The sequence below is a fragment of the Macrotis lagotis genome, chromosome 3 (genome assembly GCF_037893015.1).
Source record: "Macrotis lagotis isolate mMagLag1 chromosome 3, bilby.v1.9.chrom.fasta, whole genome shotgun sequence".
In the NCBI taxonomy this organism is placed as follows: Eukaryota; Metazoa; Chordata; class Mammalia; order Peramelemorphia; family Peramelidae; genus Macrotis; species Macrotis lagotis.
Genome location: NC_133660.1, coordinates 183,245,462 through 183,267,614, shown reverse-complemented (window position 1 = coordinate 183,267,614; position 22,153 = coordinate 183,245,462). Strand labels below are relative to the sequence as shown.

The 22,153-nt window shown below is 34.4% G+C and overlaps 1 pseudogene; it reads left to right on the top strand.

The window, feature by feature from the left end:
• The first annotated feature begins 6,805 nt into the window (after positions 1–6,805).
• LOC141519266 (triosephosphate isomerase pseudogene) overlaps positions 6,806–22,153 on the top strand; it is a 35,559-nt pseudogene continuing 20,211 nt past the window's right edge.

The following is a 22,153-nucleotide window of genomic DNA, read 5'->3' as shown; positions in this document are numbered from 1 at the left end:
TAAGTCTCGTGAGAAGAAGATTCAGGTGTTTCTCCTCTGCTCCCTTCTTCCCCTCTATTACCATAGGTTTTTTGTACCTCTTAGTGTAATGAGATTTACCCCATTCAATCCCCTCCCTCCTCCTGTCTCTTTCCTGTTCCCCTTTATAAGGATGTAGTGTTTTTTTAGATCATTCTATCTAAGTCATAGAAAGTTCCCAAGTGTCTGTCCCTTCTAGTTCAGTATATTGTATCGAATAGAGTCAAAATTCCTGAGAGTTATTAGAGTCTTTCTCCCAAGTGGGGTTAAAGCCAGTTACATCCTACTACATAGCAGTCTCATGGCTAGGTCATGAATGTCCATTATTTCTGGCTAGGTGTATTCTCTCTGTTAGAGTTACAATTCTCAAGATTTACGAGAATCTACACCCCCCCATGGTAGGATATAGGTAGTTTCAACTTACTGGATTGCATTTTTTTTCCTTTTATGGCCCCCTCTTTTTTTTGACCTTTTCATGTGTCTCTTGAACCTCCTATTTGATGTCCAAATTTTCTGTTTAGCTCTGGTTTTTTCATCAGAAATTTTTGGAATTCTTTCATTTCATTAAATGGCCATCTTTTTTTCCCTGAAAGAGAAGGCTCACCTTTGCAGGAAAGTAGATTCTTTGCTGCATTCCAAGCTCCCTTGCTATTTGAAATATCTCATTCCAGGCCCTTCGATTCCTTAATGTTGATGCAGTCAAGTCCTGTGTGATCCTTACTGAGGCTCCTTGATATTTAAATTGTTTCTTACTGGCTGCTGGCAGGATTTTCTCTTTTATCTGATAATTCTGGAGTTTGGCCACACCATTCCTTGGTGTTTTCATTTCAGGATCTTTTTCTGGTGGGGATCAATGTATTCTTTCAATAATTACTTTTCCCTCCCATTCCATGATATCAGGGCAGTTTTCCATCACTAGATCCTGTAATGTCAAGTCCAGGCTTTTATTCTCTTCGATGTTTATAGGAAGTCATATAATTTTCAGGTTGCCCCTCCTCGATCTATTCTTGAGGTCAGTGGTTTTGTTGATGAGGTATTTTAAATTTGCTTCTATTTTTCCTATTTTTTGATTTTGTTTAACTGACTTGCTGTCTCATGGAGTCATTGGTTTCTGTAGACTACATTCTTTTTTGGGGGGGAGGAGTTTTCTTCATTAACCTTTTGCAACTCCTTTTCCAAATGGTCAATTCTGCTTTTGAAAGAGCTTTCCATTTGGCCAATTGAGGTTTTGAGAGAATTAATTTCTTTTTGCATTTGCCCATTTGAAGATATGAGAGATTTATTCTCATTTTGTATTCGTCCAATTGTACTTTCTAAGGTTTTGATTTTTTGTTGCAAGGTATTAATTGTCTCTCCCAAATTTTTAAGCTGCTTCCTTATTTCTTCAAGGAAGTCTTTCTGTGCTAGAGATCAGATTGTATTCTCCTCAGAAGTTCCAGGTCTCTCTGAGTTAGGGTCTTTCCCTTCCAGGAATTTTTCTATGGATCCACATTTCTGCTGACACTTCTTCATTTTGCTAAGACCTTGAGTTGGGGGGAGCTGGCTGGTTCACTGGGGCCTGGGATCACTAAAGGCTATACTCACTGAGTGCAGTTTATCTGGCTGGCTAGTGGGAGGTGTTGGTTGTTTTCACAGGAATGTCTGTGACCTTTGTTGAGACCTTCTACTTTTGATTGGAGTGAAGGGTTGGAGCTATTGAATTCTTTTGCCTTCAATCAATGGTGGGCTTTACCCTGGCCTGTCATTCCTCAGCTGGGCTGGTTCTTCTGCTCACACACTTGGGACTGAGGCAGAAGTAGTTTGCATTTGTTTCTTTGGTAGGAGTTCTGAGCAGCAATGGGACCAGAGAAGCCCAGGATGGTGTCCACAGCTCTCCTGCACCAGAACTCTCCAACCAGCCTGGTCCCCAAGCTCCAGGGGGACAGCACCAACACCAGCACTTCTGCTTCCCCATGGACCCAAGCCCCTGTCATTTAGCACCACTACTGATCCAGCAGGTCTGGCTCTCGGGCCCTCAGACTCCTGGTTCCAATTCAGCTGTTAATCTGGCTGATCTGGGGCTGATCCTCCCTCTGAGCCCAGACTCACCTGCCAGAATTGGGCCAAAGCTGCTGCCAGAGACAAATCCTGAGGTAGATGTTCTTTCTCCTGGCTTTTCTTTCTGGGTTTTGTGGGTCAGATTCTTTTAAGAGGTTTGTTTCATGTGATAGATGGAGAAGAGATTAGGAGAACTGTGCCTGTCTTCTTTCCGCCATCTTTGCCAGAAGTCTCTTTAATATTTCTTAACCCTGAGAGGACTTCACTAGGAATATTAACCCTGAAATGGATTTATTGGGCATATTCCACTCAATCCCTTCTCTTTTTTTCTTTAAAAAATGCATATATATATATATATATATATATATATATATATATATATATATATGCATGTATTGCATCTGAAGTCCTCTCATACTATCCTTAATACCCCCTCAGGTTCTATTCTCATTTTCTGCCCATTTGGAACCCATCTTCTTCGAGGAAGATGAACTCATCTGGTCTGTCTTTTCCTTTGGAGACATTAAATATTTTTCTGTATCTGCAGAGTCCATTCCATTATCCATTTCAGATGACTTGTTGAGATCTTCTTGTAAAGGAAATTCTTTACACAACATCTTATCAGAGAAAGACTCATATTTTTTTCATTAGACCATAAAATTCTAAAGCTATTACCATTCACATTTTGACATACTCACTGTCACATTGATATAGATACTTTACTTTAATAAGAATACAAGTTCCACATTTGTTCACTTCACAAGTGAATGTGTTGAAAATTGTCAAGTTAACTTGAGCTTACAACATTTATATTGAGGACCATCTTAGTACATGTTATCCAGCAAGTGATATACAAATAACCGTAATCTCTTGGTCTTCCTTAAAATTATAACTAAATCATCTTTGACTAAAATAAATTATTTTCTTCCCACAATATTTCTATAGGTGATTCTTCTGATTTACTCAACGGACCTACATTCCCTTCTCAAAGTAGGACTTGAAACTGCTACTGCACAGAAGTGTATCTTGAGATAATATAAACCTTCTTTATTCTTCATGCTGGCCTATCTAGCTATTAAACTCCAATTGACCTAAGGTTTCTATATCACATTGATCTTTAGTGATTTAATATAAGGATCGAGGACATCAAAGGAAAATTTGTTTATAGATATAATTTTGAGTGTCAGTTTCCAGACAGAGATCATGTACATAGTCAAATGCCTTAAGTCAAATTTTAGATTTATCCGGTGAGATATTATTCAAATGTCATATTTCAGGAAGTCAAGTCAAAAGGGTCCAACCTGAGATTGCACCGAAAAGTCATCCCTTCAGCTTTTTATCCCAATACAGTTTGGTGCATTGGCCAGGAAATTAACCCCTTCCTTAAGACTCTCCTGGGCACAGACACAAGTGGACACCATGATGAATAATGTCAGTGTCTTGTGATTTTGTGCCCAGGAATATCCCTTGAGGAGCAAGGGAAGAATCCTGTTGAGAGACTTAGTTTAAGCAAAATTGAAAGCCAGAGGACCTCCAGTGACAGCACTACAAGGGAGGTGCCCTGCCACAGGAGAAGACCCAGAGATAGCACCGTAGGTCCATAAAATTTTGTACACAATCCTAGGTGTAACAATGGGTGATCCAATGCTTTCCACTCCCAAATCTGCAGATTAGAAGCTAATGCCACCAGGAGAATAGACCTAATAATTGAGTCATGAAACATTATTTGTGAAGAAGCTTTTTTTTTTGGAGGGGGGTTATGTGAATGAATAATCCAGATGCTGGGGGAACTTGACTATTTTTTGAATGCTTAGAAAGTAATCTTATTTAATGTATTGTAATGACAGGGACACTCAGAGTATATATATGTGATATATGTGCAAGGAAGGGGGCTGATTGATTGTGACCCCCCCAATCCATATTAGAATTAGCTTTTAATTCTTGTTAAGTGGATTCACTTGGAGATCTAATTAGATCGAATTACAATTTTAGACTTTTAATTGGCTTTTGTTTTGTGTCTGATATAAGGTATGAACAAGCAAAGGAAGTGCTGTTGAGTCAATGTTTTCTTGAAGTCTGGAAACCTGAAGGAGATTTATACACCACACAGGCAACACTTCCTTGAACCAATTAAATCATGGTCATTCCTCTCAATTTCCTCTCAACATAGCCTCAGTTTCCCCTCCATTCTAAAAGCTCTGCCTGGGAACCTTTTTGATATGAAATGATATCCTCAATCCTCTTTCTAATACTTTTCTTAGGGTATACCTGATTTGTATCCATCTATTTTTATACTATCCCAACACAATTAACTTACTAGCAACTCTCTATCTATGAAGAATCCTTCTATATTCTCCAGTATGGTTTTTCCTGAGGATATGTGTCATCATTTTGATTTATAAAATATTTAACTTGGTTGGAAGTTTAACTGCATTAAATTCAAAATATTTTTATATTCATCATCAAAGATGAATGAAATAAACATAAGAAAATACATACATTATAAAATTTCTTTTTAAAACTTGATGGTGTTTTAAATATTACAATGTTTATAATGCTACAAATAGTGATAAATATATCCCTATAGAGAAAATTAAAATAAAACCATTATTTTATCAGAATTGAAATAGATGATAATGTAGGTAGACATACTGAAAATTTCCTTCATTTTCAGGATTATTCAATTTTGTGCCCTGTAAGATTTCTTCTTGACTTGAAGGATTCCAGAATTCCTCAGGGTAATAAATACAGGTATACAAAAATTCTCATAGCTGCTCTGTTCTCTTTTCTGATGAGTCATTCTAAGAATTAAAATTTTAAAAATAATGCTGATAAAGTACCCAGTTCATTTTTCACTTGAGACTCTCACCCAAATTATCCCAAAGAAATGAAGACTGTTATTGAAACACTTCCAAAGATATATTCCTACATTTTGCTTCAAATTATAAATCCTCAAATCCTTTCTACCTTATTATAGTATGGTACAATGTCACCCTTCATATCTCTTTTTTTTTGACTTAGACATCAAAACTCAGTTATTGTCCTTCAGCAAAGAAAAAGATGAAATAAAGTCATCACTATTGACATTTAAGAATTGGTACCAAGTTGATGTCTGTTTCTAAATGAATTATAAGAGACATTAAAATGAGAAATAGGATTTTCTGATTATTTTCCTCTTGATGTCAAAGGCAATATTACACACAGTAGGGGATATATAAGTGTTCAGCAATAAGACTAATAGTCTGATTCTTTAGAAAAAACTGTCACTTCTTACTGCTATCATGACAAAATTCATTTAAGAACTATGTCAGGTTAAGTTCAATGAAGAATTTTCAGTGTATACTTCAACTCTCAGTAAAAGACAGATTTTTCTCACTCACTTTGTCATCCCACCAATGCATAAATATATCCCAGACTTGAACTAAAAGAAGAAACAGATTCTCTTTCAGGTAACATTTAATTAGTGTGATTTATATTTGAGGATCAGGTTTAGTAGTCAGCTCCTGAGTGTTTGCATTGTTCCTATTAGATTCACCCAATGACCATGATTTAGTCATTTCATTCAGTTTCCTGGATTCTGTTTTCCTGCTTTCAAATAATTGTTATACAATTACTCTTTGAAAAACTCAAGTTATTGATTTATTAATATTAAGTATTTTAGTTGAGTAGAATTGTATATGATTTGCTCAATCAACAAATATTCATTGAGTGTTTGCTATTTGTAAGGCTTTCAATTAGGCTATGAAATTTGCATGGTTAGGCAATTAAAGGTAGTATGCTAGAACTGAAACGAATAATTATGTTGCAAATACAAAAAACACTGTAAATGCTAAAGGATTTGGACTTTTAAAATTTTATGTAGAATTTTGCTATAACCAGGAATTTGTTCATTATTTTATTCATATTTCATATTTCATATAGGAAAGAAGTAGATGAATTGCATATTTAATAATAATAGCCAATTGGTTTAGTTTTGAACCATAAAGTCAAGATATAAAAAGATCCTTTTTCACATAATCCTTCCCATATAATAACTTTTTCAGAAGATAATATTTTATATATCTCATTATTGAACAAATAATCATTATTTAGTTGGTTATAAGTATGCAGTATTATAGCCTCCAATATAACAAAACATATAAAGTTAGAAAAATTCCCTAAAACATTTTTTAACCTGAAAAATGATATTCAAATATTTTGTCATGGTTCCATACAAACTCAAGCGACATTCATTGATTTCATCTGTTTAACCTTTGTGTTACTGCTTTCTGATACATGATGTAGGTGTATATAAGCAATAAAAACATGAAAAAGAAATCATCTAGAAGTCCCAAACAAGATTTTAGAAATTCCAAACAAGGCTTCAGAAACAAAATCCAAGGGTGATATTAGATAGGAAAAAAAAAACCTCCCATAAACTAATATCCTGATGCAGAATATCCAGAAATGCCCCCCAACTGAAAATATCTCAGTAAAATTATCATATCAGCAATTCTATTGATGACTGATCTAGCATTTGCTAGGAATGTTTAATTATAGGCATTAATATCTTAGTATCCTGAGTCTCAAGCAGTTTCTTCCTGATATATGTATATATTTATAAGCCTATCGGTATAGTAATGAAAGTGAAACTGATCTCTACTGCATGCAACAAGGACATGGTCACTTACTCTTTCTATGACTGAATCATCCATTTTTTAAATTTTCATTTACATATTGTTCTTTGAACATTCCAAATCTGCCACTGGGAATGGCAGTCACCTGTTCACATCTCTTCCCCTACCTTAAGGCACCAGACAGTCAAAGAAAAGCTTCAGGGAAAGGGTCAGCCAGACGCTTCATTGGTGGACCAGCAGGAGCATGGGACAAGGGTCCTATAATGCACCTCAACTGGCCAATACCTTTTGGGCCCAGCCCTGAGTCCCACAACTGATCCATCCTCCAGTTATCCTCATTTTATGCTTCAGAAACACAGGACTAGGGAAATTTCACCATGATATAATTCAATAATTCTTAAAGAATCTCTTTTCAAACTTTTTTTAGATCACTTGTATGATATATTATATATTTTCTTCTTTTTTATTATTCTTTTGATTTTATCTTATTATTTGTTGGCTGATGTCTCATGAAGTTATGTGCTTCCACTTGCCCAATTTGAATTTTTAAGAATTTGTTTTCTTCCTTTTATGGAGGATTTTCAGGCAAAGCAATTGGCATAGTCAGCAGAATTTTCAAGATAGGTCAAGGTTAGATGGGACCAAACTGGGAAAAATTCCAGGAAGGCTTAGGATCCTCATGTGGGTAGGGTATTTTTTTTAGGTTTTTTCAAGGCAAATGGGGTTAAGTAGCTTGCCCAAGGCCACACAGCTAGGTAATTATTAAGTGTCTGAGACCGGATTTGAACTCAGGTACTCCTGACTCCAGGCCCTGTGCTTTATCCACTGTGCCACCTAGCCGCCCCATGGTATTTCATGTATTATGCAGATGTGAACCACTGTAGTAAATATAGGGATTCCCCAAATAAGTTAGTAGTTCTAGAGATACTCCTTGTGGACATATACTTTACATTAGACTGGGTGAAAATTGTAGGCAGATAGTAGAAGATGTGGAGGCAGCTGCCTCCTTATGTCTTGAGAAACAAAAGTGAAGATTAATAGAAAAAATATAGCAGAAAGAAGTAATTAAGGGAGGAAAGTATGTAAAAATTATGACTTCTTCTTAGTTAAGCTGCATTTTTAGAAAGTTTTTGTTCTTTTCCTTGGCATTTCTAAACTGGAAACAGGCTGTGTTTATTTTGGATATTTTTGTATTTTCTTTTCCCACAAGGCCCAACCCTGAAAGGACTGCTTCATTGTTTTGGGGCTGAAGAAAAAGGCTATTTCACTGATAATAGAGAAAGGTTTGTCATGCTGTGTTAGTGAAAGCTCTAAGACTTCAGAATTGGCCAATAACTTGACCCTTTTCTGACTCATGTAAAAAAAAAGGGAAATTCTTTTATAAACTGAAATATAATTAAAGGAATATTTACTTTTTTTGGATTAACTAATGTGATATTTTGGAATCATACAAGTCAAAATTAAGCATTGATTAACTTTTTGAATTTAAATTTGTACCATAAAATTGTAAATTTGCTATAATTTATGAGACAGGAGATTTTGTTATTTGAAGAAATTTCTTGCTCCTTCCCTACAAAAATTAGTTCATAAGTAAGCAACTTGAAAATGCTTTGTTGCTATTTTTGTGATTAATATATGACCTTTTAACTATAACTTGAATGAATCAAGTTCGTAAAGCTGTTAATGATTTTTGTAAAGCTTAAAATATTTTTTAAAAAGATTTTAGTACTCCTATCTTTTTAAGAAATCCCTGAATTGGGGCAGCTAGGTGGCGTAGTGGATAAAGCACTGGCCCTGGAGTCAGGAGTACCTGGGTTCAAATCCGGTCTCAGACACTTAATAATTACCTAGCTGTGTGGTCTTGGGCAAGCTACTTAACCCTGTTTGCCTTACAAAAACCTAAAAAAAAATCCCTGAATTAAGACAAATAAAAAAAAAGGTATGATGTGATAAGTAAATTCAAGAAAAACAAGAGATCAATTGAGTTTAACTAAACAGCTGGTAAAAGAAGGTCATAAGTCATTAGGTTTGTTCAAAAACAATAAGTTCTAAAATTATAAACAGATTATTCAATAAAATAATTTCTGAAATACAGTCGAATTAAAAAAGAAATTTGGATAGTCTGAATAAATTATCTGAAAGGTTTGGAAAGAAAAATAGTTTCAGAGAAATAATGAAATATATTCAAAAGGCTAGGGTTTTGAAGAGAGATATAGGAGACTAAAAGATGTTTTAAGCATATTGAAAAGATATGAGAAAGTTTGACTTTAAGTAGAAAGATGAATAATGAACATTTTGCAATGTGATTGAAAATCATTATTAAAAAATCATAGGGAAGAGACTTCTTGGGCAGAGTCAGGATGGTGGTGGAAGCTAGGAAACTGGTAGCTTTTCCAAAAACAACATTAATGAAGCTTCTAAACAGATCCTAAAGTGACAGAACTCTCAAAAAAGAAAAACAAGTGAAACAAGTTCTCATCTCAAGGTTTCATGACGAAACTTCAGAAAAGGTCTATCCATGTGGCTAAGAGGAATGTAGCCCAGCTAGGCAGGGGATCTGAGAAGCCATAGTGAAGTTCAAGCCCTGTTTCAGTAGACCAGCGATACTGACCAGTGAGTGTCCCAACCCTAGCATGGAAAACAAAGTTCAAGCCCAGGAATACTGGTCTAGGAGTTGACTGGTTTGGGCTACACTAATGCAGGGAACAACCCCTTAGCACCCAAAATGCCACAGCAGAAAACCAGAACCAGACCATCTTACATTCAGCACAACAATCTTTGCACTCTATCCCAAGGCAAACAAGGAGAGGGGGAAAGGACAGATTGAGGCAGAAACAGTCAGAGCAAAGTATTGGTGAGGATTGATAATGGAAATGCAGATAGAGAAGTACAAATGAGGGAAGATAGGATAGAGAGAAATATAGAATTAATAATCATAACTGTAAATGTGAATGGGATGACTCTCCCATAAAGAGAAGTTTTATGGAAACCAGAAGGGATTAAAAATCAGAATTCTACAATATGTTGTTTACAAAAAAACACATCTGAAGCAGAGAGATACACACAAGGTAAAAATAAAAGATTGGAGCAAAATATGTTAAGCTTCAATTGTAGAAAAAAAGAAAAAAAGCAGGGGTAACAATCCTGATCTCAGATATAGCAAAAGCAAAATCAGATCTTATTAAAAGGGACAATGAAGGAAAGCAAATCTTCCTAAAAGGTATCATAGGCAGTGAATTAATATCAATGCTAAACATGAATTCACTACATGATATTAAATCCAGATTCAATGAGAAGATACATGAATTAAAGGAATATGTGGAAAGCAAAATAGTCTTAGTGGGGGATTTCAATCATTCTTTCCCAGAATTAGATAAATCTGACTATAAAATAAAAAAGAAGGGAGTTAAGAAAGTGAATAGAATTTTAGAAAACTTGGGTATGTTATACATATGAAGAAAACGGGGCACAGAACAGAACATAGCTTCTTCTATGAACCTAAACTAAAATTGACATTTAGTATTGCATAAACCCACACAATCAAATTTTTTTAAAAAAGAAATTTTTAAATGCATACTTTTCAGACCATGATGCAGTAAAAATTACATGTAATGAATATCCATGATAAGATTAACTAAAACTTAATTAGAAAGTAAATGACCTAATTTTAAAGAATGTGAGTGGATCAAACAAAAATTTATAGAAATAATCAGTTTCATCGAAGACAATGACAATGATGAGATATCATACCAAAATTTGTGGGAAGAAGTCAAAACAGTTATTACAGAAAATTCTATTTCTCTGAATGCTTACTCGAATAAAATAAAGAGGAGATCAATGAGCTGGGCATGTGACAAAAAATTACAAAAAAAATTAAAGTTATGCAATTAAATACTGAAAATCAAAGCAGAAATTAATAATTTGAAGGTAAGAAAACTATTGAGCTATTAACTAAAATAATTTTATTAAAAACAGCTATTAAAAGCAATAAATTATTAAAAATCTTTGATTAATTTGATTTAAAAAACAAAGATGAAATTATCAGAATCAAAAATGGGAAGAGTGAACTCATTACCAAAAAAGGGAAATTAAAGCACTAATTTTGCTTTTACTCAACTGAATGTCAGCAAATCTGACAATATAGGTGAAAGGACATATATATACAAAAATATAAACTTCCCAGAATAATATAAGAGGAAATAAAAAATCTAAATAAAAAACATTTCAAAAAATAAATTTAATAATACATCAATGAAACTTCTATGCAATAATCTCTAGGTTCAGGTTGTTTTAAAAGTGAATTTGACCAAATATTTAGAGAGCAATTAATTCTAATTCTATATAAAGTATTTGAAAAATAAGAGGTGAAATTCTGCAAAATTCCTTTTTTATGACACTAATAGGGTACTGATAACTAAAACAATCTCCTCAATGAATATTGATACAAAAAAAAACTTATCAAAGAGATACAGCAACTTATCACTAGTATAATACACTGTGATCAGGTAATATTTATACCAAGTATACAGGTTCAACCTATCAAATATTGTATTTCAATATATAGGTTCACATTAAAAAACAATTATAAGAATTGACTGATTTAATATCAAAATTGACAGACATTTGATTAATTCAATAAATGCTGGAAAATCTTTGACAAAATACAGAACACATTCTGAATAAAAAGACTAGAAGAATAAATGCAATTTTGTGTAAAATGTTAAATAGTATTTGTCTAAAATCATTAGAAAGTATTACATGTATTGGACATATATTAGAAGGAATACTATACCTGTAAGATCTATGGAAAGGGCAGTAGTTTATGACTAAAGAAGAGATAAAGAACCTTATAAAATTCAAAATGGATATTTTTGATTGTATTAAATTGATGATTTTGTACAAACAAAATCAATGCCACCAAGATTAAAAGGAAGTCACTAAGTCGGGAAAAAATTTTATATGTGTTTATTACAATGGATTCATTTCGAAAATATTTAGAGAACACATTCAAATTTATTAAAATACAAGTCTTTCCTAAATTTATAAATAGTTAAAGAATATGAAATGGCAATTTTCAGATAAAAAAACTAAAACTCTCTCATATTAAAAATGCTCTAAATCATGATCATAGAAAAGCAAATCAGAACAACTGTGAGGTAGAACTTCAAACCTATCATATTAGTTAAAATAACTGTAATGATTGATGTTGGAGATGATGTGGGAAAAGTGGGACATTTTTTGGTGGAGTTATGGGCTGATCCAGTCATTCTGGATTGTAATTTGGGACTATGTCCAAAAAGCAACAAAGTTGCATATATACTTTGATCCAACCATACCACTCCTAGGTCTATGTAAAGAGATCATAAAAGGGGAAAAGACTCACATGTAAAAATACTTACAGTTGCTCTTTCTGTAGTAGCAAAGGATTGGAAATTGAGGGTATGCTCATCATTTGGGGAATGACTGAACATGTTACGGTTTATGAATGTTATGGAATACTATTGATCTATAAGAAACCATGAAAGGTCAGATTATAGCAATATATGGAATGAATTCCAGGATCCAATGCTGAGAGAAGGGAGCAGAGACAAAAGAACATTCTACCTATTAAAAACAAAATTGTGAATTTTTTTATTTTTATTTTTTGTACAAATGCTATTTTTTATACATTACTACAATATTCTTGTTTAAGATAAACATAGGGATGGCTAGGTGGTGCAGTGGATTGAGCACTGGCCCTGAAGTCAGGAGTACCTGAGTTCAAATCTGGCCTCAGATGCTTAATAATTACCTAGCTGTGTGGCCTTGGGCAAGCCACTTAACCCCATTGCCTTGTAAAAAAAACAAACAAAAAAAGAGTAAACATAATACCCCTTCCTCCCAAAAATATAGACCCTCATGAGCAATAAAGTAAAGGAAAGAGGAAAAAAATTAAATTAAAATAAAAAATAATAATAGGGGCAGCCAGGTGGCACAGTGGACTGAGGACCAGCCCTGGAGCAAGGAGCACCCAAACCCAATTATGGTCCCAGACACCCAACAATCACCCAGCTTTGTGACCCTGGGCAAGCCATCCCAACCCCATTGCCCCACAAAAAAAAAAAAAAACTCAAAATAGAATGAAACAAAATAAAATATAATAATAATATTATTGTTATTAACAACAACAACAACAACAACAATAATAATAGGGGCAGTCAGGTGGCACAGCGGACAGAGCACCAGCCCTGGAGCCAGGAGCAGCTGGGTCCACATCCAGACTCAGACAGTCAACAATCATCCAACTGTGCAGCCCTGGGCAAGTCACCCAATCCCACTTTCTCTGCACCCCCCAAAAAAATAATAATAAATGTTCTTCAGTCTGTGTTCTAATACCTACAGCTCTGTCATCTGTCATGGGTGAATCACATTCTTTAACATCAGTCCCTCACAAAAGCTGCTTCCACATTTTTCCATTCTTTCCATTGCTGATCTCAACTCCCTCCAATCATACTTCCCCACTACCATATTCTGTATTTTCTCTCTCCTTTCACTCTGTCACTCTTCTTAAATATGCTATAGGGTAGCTGAGTGGGGCAGCAGACAGATCACTGGCCCTGGGGCCAAGAAGCCCCGAGCCTACATACCACCCCTTGGGGCCTAGCAACCACCCAGGCCTGTGGTCCCGGACAGGCCATCCAATCCCAACCTCTTGCAAGAAGAAAAAAAGAAAATGTCTTATAACTGACAACTCTCCCCCATGGCCCACCCTCTCCTCCATCACTCATGCCCCCCCCCCTTCCCATATCCCCCTTCTCTCCTTCTTACTCTAGATGCCTATACCGCATGGAGCATATATGCAGTTTCCTCTCCTAGCCACCTCTGATTAGAGCGAAGGTTCCCTCATCCCCCCTTGCCTTCTCCCCTTCCATATCATTGCAACAGCTCATTGTAACCAAAAAAATCTTATTATATGAAATATTTTAACCTATTCCAACTCTCCTTTCTCTTACTCCCATTACATTTCACTTTTAGCCATTGACTCCATTTTTACAATATGTTATATTTTCAAATTCAGCTCTCTCCTGTGCTTCAGGTATAAAAGCTCCTTCCACCTGCTCTATTAAATGAGAAAGTTTTCATGAGTATTATCAGTATTATTTTTCTATGCAGGAATACATATAGTTCATGATCATTAAGTCCCTCCTCTTTTACCCTTCTCTTCCACTGTCTATGCTTCACCTGAGTCCTGTATTTGAAGATCTAATTTTTAGCTCTGGCCATTCCAAAAGGAACATTTGAAATTCCTCTAGTTCATTGAAATTCCATCTTTTTCCCTGGAAGAGGAAATTCAGTTTTGCTGGGTAGTTGATTCTTGATTACATTCTGAGGTCTTTTGCCTTCTGGAATATTATATTACAAGCCCTATGAGCCTTTAATGTAGTTGCTGCTAAGACCTGTGTGTTCCTGACTGCAGCTCTACAATATTTGAATTTTGTCCTTCTGGCTGCTTGGAATATTTTTGCTTTGACTTGGGAGTTCTAGAACTTGGCTATATTATTCCTGGGGGTTGTTTCTTGGGGATCTCTTTATGGGGGAGATTGGTGGATTCTATCAATTTCTATTTTGCCCTCTGCTTCTAGGATATCTGGGCAATTTTCCTGTAGGAATTCTTTAAAAATGATCTCAAGTCTCTTTTCCTGATCATGACTTTCAGGCATCCCAATAATTTTTAAATTATCTTTCCTGAATCTTTTTTGCAGATCAGTTGTTTTTTCAATGAAATGTTTCACCAGTCTTTTTGTTTTTGAAGTATTGTCTCTTGATTTCTCGTAAAGTCAACAGCTTCCCTCAGTTCCATTCTACATCTGAAGGATTTGTTTGCCTCAGAGTGCTTTCTTATTTCTTTTTTCCATCTGGCCAATTCTTCTTTTGAAAACATTCTTCTCCTCAATAACTTTTTGAACTGTTTTATCCATTTGAGCTATGCTGCTTTTTAACATGTTATTTTCTTCAGCATTTTTTTAGATCTCCCTGACGAACCTGCTGACTTCTTTTTCATATTTGTCTTGCATCTCTCTCATTTCTTTTCCCAATTTTTCTTCTGTCTCTCTCACTTGATTTTCAAAATTTTTTTTGAGCTCTGTCATATCCAATTTCTGTTTTTCTTGCAGTCTTTAGATTCAGGAGCTTATACTTCCTAATCTTCAGATTGAGCAATTTGATCCTTCTTGGGATCATAGATCATAGTGGTGTTCCTCTTTTTATTATGTTTACTCATTTCCCCAGCCTGTTCCTGGACTTGGGGTTCTACTTGAGCTTTTGAGTGTTATTGGGATACTGCCCCCCACACACACACAATGATCTCAGTGTGTGTGAAGCTCTGTCTTCCCTCCTGGTCTGCGAAAGGCCACAAGCATACCCCTCTGCCACAGGGCTGAGGTGTGGGGGTCCTCTGCTGTTCTATGGGGGGCCTAGACTGTGACCATGATCTGAATGTGGTCAGAGCCCCAGAGACCTCTTCCACGGACAGAGGCTAGAGCTCAGAAGTCTCTCTCCACTCCCCTACCTAGGCTAAGTACTCAAAGCTTAGTTGCCTGGGGGATCCTGCTTTCCTTCTCCACCTGCTTCCTGTTATTCTGGGCTGCTTTAGCCATGCTGCTTCCTGAGTGCCATAAGGGCTGGGTTTCATATGCTCACTCTGGCAGAGCCCCCCCATCTTCCAAATTGTGCCCAGTGCTCCCCAGGGTTGTAGGTCAGGAAACTGCCTCTGCTGCCATGAGCCATGGCACCCAGTCACCCTGGGGCTGCCTCCAGGAGGCTGAAGCTCCTTCACTCTGGCAGGTAGCACCTCCAGCCCCATGGAGCGGAGCCTTTCCACTATTTTCCAGGTTACTTTGTGCTGGAGAACTGCCTCGCTGGATCCCTCTGTGGGTTCTGTCTCTCAAAAAATTAGTTGGGGTGCTTATTTTATAAGTTTTGAGAGAAAGTACCTAAGAGAGCCTCTTTGTCTATCACCATCTTGGCTCCCCAACATTGTGAATTTATCAATCTTTTTTTTAACGTTTTTGCAAGGCAAATGGGGTTAAGTGGCTTGCCTAAGGCCACACAGCTAGGTAATTATTAAGTGTCTGAGAGGTCAGATTTGAACTCAAGTACTCCTGACTCCAGGGGTAGTGCTCCATCCACTGCACCACCTTGTTGCCCCTGAGTTTATCAGTCTTGATGGATGCAGTTCCTCTCAGAAATTCATAGGGTTAAGATGAACCTGATTAGACTGACTATGGACAATGGTATCATCAGTGGAAGAACCAAACAAAACAAAAAATTCTTCAGAATCTGATGGACAAGACATTCACTTTTTTTTAAAGAAACAATATGATAACTTATTATATATTTCAAAGGAATAGCAAGTTTACATGATAGAAGTATCATCTTTATATTATACTATGTTGTGGGATTTATTCCATAGTTAAAAATAAAATTAAGACTAGTTCAATATAAAAATTGTCAGCTATTTTCCTCAAGTTCCTGAGTATTAGGAGTTCCTATTCTGTTCTCCTCCCCTCTCCCCAAGTTGCTTCTTCTGTTTTTAACCTAGGGGGGCTAATCAGTGCTGTGGTGGTGTCTCATATCACTTCTGTTACCAGATGTGTGTTACTGCCTTCAAGGAAAGCAAAGACACCTGTCTTTACAAGGAAAACAAAACCAAAAAAATCCACAACAGGTAGAAAATGAGTTAGGTAGTGGTCATTGGGGGTAGGGAAGACATTCACTTTTTTATAAAAAAAAACAAACAATTTTCTTATGTATTTCTTTCTTATCTCATGGCTTTCATTTTTTTCTGCTTAACCCTAATTGCTCAAATCAAAATGACTAATCTGTAAACATATTTAACAGAAATGTGTATGTATAATACTTACCTGTTTACCAATGAAGAGAAGGGGGTGGGAAGAAGAAGAAAATTATGTGATGTAAAAATATGCATATGCATATGGATGAATGTTGATAAACTTTCATAACATGTTTCTGGAAAAATAAAATATCAACTAAAAAGTTTGCATATTAACTTTTTTCTTTCTTTCTCATTTTTTTACCCCCTTAGCTCTAATTTTTCTATCATAACCTGACAGATATGGCAATAGTTTAAACAGGATTGCACATGTACCACTTATGTCAGATAGCTCCTGCTATGAGGAGGGGAGAGGGAAGAGAATATTATAGTAGAATATGGAACTCAAATGCTTGCAAAAAGATGATTGCAGAAAACTTTGCTTATAACTGAGAAAATTTAAAAAATAAAAATAAACTGCTAGATAAATTGAGCTTTTTTAATTATAGAGAGCTATGAGTCAATTTATAAGCTATGGGTTCCTTCTGACATTATAGTACTAAGATTTGAATTAAATTAAAACATGCTCATAAGTGTGATCTTTGGGGCAAATTAAATCCTAACATCAGGTTACCATTTTCATAATCTTTGGCAAAAGATTGCTTGGAAATATAGGCCCCATGATATAAAATGTTTAGAGTAATAAGATTTGTACAATATATAATATTACAATCAAATTGTGATTTTTGTGAAATATTTGAAAGGTACAGGTGGAATTTTCTTTTATTTTGATCACATTTTAGGGAGATTTGTCTCCTAATTTGTTGTCTGAGATGTCATAATTTCTTATCCTATTTAGCAATGAGAAAAAATGGGTTAAATTGGCTTTGAAATTTACTAACTGGATAACCTTGACCACATTACATAATCTCTATTTACCTCAGTTCACTTGATATGTAAAGTGCTAACATGTTGCCTGGCACAGGGCAAACATAAATTTTTTAACTTTTATTATTGCTTCCCATATTAGGTATAATTGCATCATACTTGATAATTTTACATAGGGTTTTATGAACAATATACAATGACAACAGTGATGAGATACTTGATATTTTGTGTCAGGTAATTTGGAAATGCATTCAATTGGACTATGTAATGGGTGATATGAGTAATGAGTTTGTTTCGACTTTTAAAAAATAATAACAATCATATATAAAACCTGTGCAATCTGGTAACCTGTTTTATCAGTCAAAACAGTTTTATTACTTGGATGTTATTGGTATGAACTGAAGCAAAAAAAGTGAAATTTTTAAAAAACGTTATTTTATCAATACTTCTAACCCTTTTTAATGTTTTATAATTGTCATTTAAGGAACTAGATTTTTTTCCATATTTGCCTAAACTTAAGAGGAAGTACATCTACAACTTTTTTTAGTTATCACTTATGAAAGTGCAAGTTATTTGAAGTTGTAGCAATATTGCTAAAATGCAAAATGGGTAATTGATTTCTAATGGCTAATGACCAAAGATAGGTGTCAAAGAGTATAGCCCAGAGCAGAATAGAGGGACAGGTAGGCAGGGTTAAAAGACTATCCCCTTTCTTTGGGGTTCCTACCTATTTCCCTTATTTTATTAACTTGTCAGATTTCTGGAAACCATTTGTGTTGGCAAGGTCATTAGCCCTGGGAAATGAGCTAAGCTTGAGTTATGAAATTCTTAAGCAAATAACTTGACTTGCTGAAGATTTGAAAATTTATATGGAATGTAGAAATCATTTCTAAGATTGATTTTTACACCAAGACAAATTAAATCTTGGAAAAAAGAAAAGAAAAACAAGTGAAGAACATGAAGTGAAATCTTGAGTCCTGGTGAACTTTTATTGCTCATTGCAACAACATGAGAGGAATAAGAACTATACCTCATCTTAAAATGGGACTGCTGAAATTTGCAATTTGAGATAAATGTTCTTGGGATTGCAGTTGATTTTATTTTGAGGTTTGAATTCAGCATAAGTGTCTGATGGATCATTAAGTTAGTAATTTATCAGTTCAAAGTTTCCACAATTCATAGGGAATGTGATCCTTAATTGTTATAGGTGGATGCCTGTTTCTGAGGAAAAATCACCTTTGACCTAGCCTTGTTTCCCCATTGTGTAAACAGAAGTATTTCTCATCTGGCTATTCCTGAGTCTGACTATGATGTGGGATTTTTGCTCCATGATTGACAGGCAACCATGACTCTGACCTCAATTTTTAATATGAGAGAGTTTTAGTTTTTTTATCTGAAAATTGCCTTTTCATATTCTTTAACTATTTATCAATTTAGGAAAGACTTGTATTTTAATAAATTTGAATGTGTTCTCTAAATATTTTCGAAATGAATCCTTTGTAATAAACACATATAAAATTTTTTCCCGACTTAGTGACTTCATTTTAATCTTGGTGGCATTGATTTTGTTTGTACAAAATCATCAATTTAATACAATCAAAAATATCCATTTTGAATTTTATAAGGTTCTTTATCTCTTCTTTAGTCATAAACTACTCCCCTTTCCATAGATCTGACAGGTATAGTATTCCTTCTAATTTATGTCCAATACATGTAATACTTGCTAATGATTTTAGACAAATACTATTCAACATTTTACACAAAATTGCATTTATTCTTCTAGTCTTTTTATTCAGAATGTGTTCTGTATTTTGTCAAAGATTTTCCAGCATTTATTGAATTAATCAAATGTCTGTCAATTTTGATATTAAATCAGTCAATTCTTATAATTGTTTTTTAATGTGAACCTATATATTGAAATACAATATTTGATAGGTTGAACCTGTATACTTGGTATAAATATTACCTGATCACAGTGTATTATACTAGTGATAAGTTGCTGTATCTCTTTGATAAGTTTTTTTTTTGTATCAATATTCATTGAGGAGATTGGTATAGGCTCTTCCTGTTTTAGTTATCAGTACCGTATTAGTGTCATAAAAAAGGAATTTTGCAGAATTTCACCTCTTCTTTTTTAAATACTTTATATAGAATTAGAATTAATTGCTCTTATATTTGGTCAAATTCACTTTTAAAACAACCTGAACCTAGAGATTATTGCATAGAAGTTTCATTGATGTATTATTAAATTTATTTTTTGAAATGTTTTTTTATTTAGATTTTTTTATTTCCTCTTATATTATTCTGGGAAGTTTATATTTTTGAAATATATATATATATATATATATATATATATATACATATATATATATATATATATATATATATATGTATTTATATGTCCATTCACCTATGCTGTCAGATTTGCTGACATTCAGTTGAGTAAAAGAGCAAAATCAGTGCTTTAATTTCCTTATTTTGGTAATGAGTTCACTCTTCCCATTTTTGATTCTGATAATTTGATCTTTGTTTTTTAAATCAAATTAATCAAAGATTTTTAATAATTTATTGCTTTTAATAGCTGTTTTTAATAAAACTATTTTAGTTAATAGTTCAATAGTTTTCTTACCTTCAATTTATTAATTTCTCCTTTGATTTTCAGTATTTAATTGCATAACTTTAATTTTTTTTGTAATTTTTTTGTCACATGCCCAGCTCATTGATCTCCTCTTTATTTTATTCAAGTAAGCATTCAGAGAAATAGAATTTTCTGTAATAACTGTTTTGACTTCTTCCCACAAATTTTGGTATGATATCTCATCATTGTCATTGTCTTCGATGAAACTATTGATTATTTCTATAAATTTTTGTTTGATCCACTCACATTCTTTAAAATTAGGTCATTTACTTTCTAATTAAGTTTTAGTTAATCTTATCATGGATATTCATTACTTGTAATTTTTATTGCATCATGGTCTGAAAAGTATGCATTTAAAAATTTCTTTTTTAAAAAAATTTGATTGTGCAGGTTTATGCAATAATACATGTCAATTTTAGTTTAGGCTCATAGAAGAAGCTATGTTCTGTTCTGTGCCCAGTTTTCTTCATATGTATAACATACCTAAGTTTTCTAAAATTCTATTCACTTTCGTAACTCCCTTCTTTTTTATTTTATAGTCAGATTTATCTAATTCTGGGAAAGAATGATTGAAATCCCCCACTAAGACTATTTTGCTTTCCACATATTCCTTTAATTCATGTATCTTCTCCTCATTGAATCTGGATTTAATATCATGTAGTAAATTCATGTTTAGCATTGATATTAATTCATTGCCTATGATAACTTTTAGGAAGATTTGCTTTCCTTCATTGTCCCTTTTAATAAGATCTAATTTTGCTTTTGCTATGTCTGAGATCAGGATTGCTACCCCTGTTTTTTTTTTCTTTTTTTGTACAATTGAAGCTTAACATATTTTGCTCCAATCTTTTATTTTTACCTTGTGTGTATCTCTCTGCTTCAGATGTGTTTTTTGTAAGCAACATATTGTAGAATTCTGATTTTTAATCCCTTCTGGTTTCCATAAAACTTCTCTTTATGGGAGAGTCATCCCATTCACATTTACAGTTATGATTATTAATTCTATATTTCTCTCTATCCTATCTTCCCTCATTTGTACTTCTCTATCTGCATTTCCGTTATCAATCCTCACCAATACTTTGCTCTGACTGTTTCTCCCTCAATCTGTCCTTTCCCCCTCTCCTTGTTTGCCTTGGGGGGGGGGGAGATAGAGTGCAAAGATTGTTGTGCTGAACGTAAGATGGTCTGGTTCTGGTTTTCTGCTGTGTCATTTTGGGTGCTAAGGGGTTGTTCCCTGCATTAGTGTCGCCCAAACCAGTCAACTCCTAGACCAGTATTCCTGGGCTTGAACTTTGTTTTCCATGCTAGGGTTGAGACACTCACTGGTCACTATCGCTGGTCTCCTGAAACAGGGCTTGAACTTCACTATGGCTTCTCAGATCCCCTGCCTAGCTGGGCTACATTCCTCTTAGCCACATGAATAGACCTTTTCTGAAGTTTCTTCATGAAACCTTGAGATGAGAACTTGTTTCACTTGTTTTTCTTTTTTGAGAGTTCTGTCACTTTAGGATCTGTTTAGAAGCTTCATTAATGTTGTTTTTGGAAAAGCTACCAGTTTCCTAGCTTCCACCACCATCCTGACTCTGCCCAAGAAGTCTCTTCCCTATGATTTTTTAATAATGATTTTCAATCACAATGCAAAATGTTCATTATCTATCTTTCTACGTAAAGTCAAACTTTCTCATATCTTTTCAATATGCTTAAAACATCTTTTAGTCTCCTATATCTCTCTTCAAAACCCTAGCCTTTTGAATATATTTCATTATTTCTCTGAAACTATTTTTCTTTCCAAGCCTTTCAGATAATTTATTCAGACTATCCAACTTTTTTTTAATTCGACTATATTTCAGAAAGTATTTATTTTATTGAATATTCCATTTATAATTTTAGAACTTATTGTTTTTGAACAAACCTAATGACTTATGACCTTCTTTTACCAGCTGTTTAGTTAAACTCAATTGATCTCTTGTTTTTCTTGAATTTACTTATCACATCATATTTTTTTTATTTGTCTTAATTCAGGGATTTTTTTTAGGTTTTTGTAAGGCAAACAGGGTTAAGTAGCTTGCCCAAGACCACACAGCTAGGTAATTATTGAGTGTCTGAGACCGGATTTGAACCCAGGTACTCCTGACTCCAGGGCCA